The sequence below is a fragment of the Rutidosis leptorrhynchoides genome, chromosome 1 (genome assembly GCF_046630445.1).
Source record: "Rutidosis leptorrhynchoides isolate AG116_Rl617_1_P2 chromosome 1, CSIRO_AGI_Rlap_v1, whole genome shotgun sequence".
Lineage (NCBI taxonomy): Eukaryota > Viridiplantae > Streptophyta > Magnoliopsida > Asterales > Asteraceae > Rutidosis > Rutidosis leptorrhynchoides.
Window position 1 is genome coordinate 626,857,929 of NC_092333.1, and position 891 is coordinate 626,858,819.

The following is an 891-nucleotide window of genomic DNA, read 5'->3' on the forward strand; positions in this document are numbered from 1 at the left end:
TGGTTATGCTCTGATACCAATCTGTAACGACCTCTCAATATGGTCTGGAAAGAACGTCACTAATATCAAAATATACCAACATATTATAATACGAGAACAATTCTAAATGATAAAAAAAAGCTTTATTGAGTACGCAGCGAAAAATGAAATGTCGTTACAATAATGGAAATTAAAATAAAGTAATTGTTTCAAATGCAAGAGTAATAAATGCGATAGTTCTTGATCCTAAGTCCAAGTAGCATCACATAAGCAGTAGATAAGTATACTTGATCAAACAGCACCTGAGACAAAATATGCTAAAGTGTCAACCAAAAAGGTTGAGTGAAGTTCATAGGTTTAACAAAAGTAGGAATAGTTGTTTTTAGACCACAAGATTTAGTTTATAAAGTTGATATGCCGCAGGATCAAAAAGTTATGCCAAAGCATGATATTTAGACTAAACGTTCAAGTTTACGCCATGACAAGTTGTGTCTGTCCTTGTCGGTTTAAATTTCATTATCAAGTAATACAAAGACTTAGTCAAATGTATCGGGGACGTTACTCCCGATAGGCCTACCTCCAATAATTAAGCATGCCGCAGCAACTAAAAATATCACTGTAGGGACTTAGTCGGACATAGCCGGGTATAGCATAGTTTAACACTTTGGTACTTTTGTCTAAATTGTAAAAAGTAAAAACAGCCCATGTATCACCCCAAGTAAAGTAAGTAAGTTGTGCAAAATAGAAAGTGGGGCTATGAAGTTCACCTTAGTAGAGAGAGCTAGTTATTCCTCGGAATAGAAAGTTGGACGAGTGAGCAGGAAAGTCAACCTATTGACATTTAAGAGTAGTTAAGTGTTTTGCCTATGTTTAAGTTTAAGTATGTGTTTAAGTTTAAGTGTGTAAGTATAA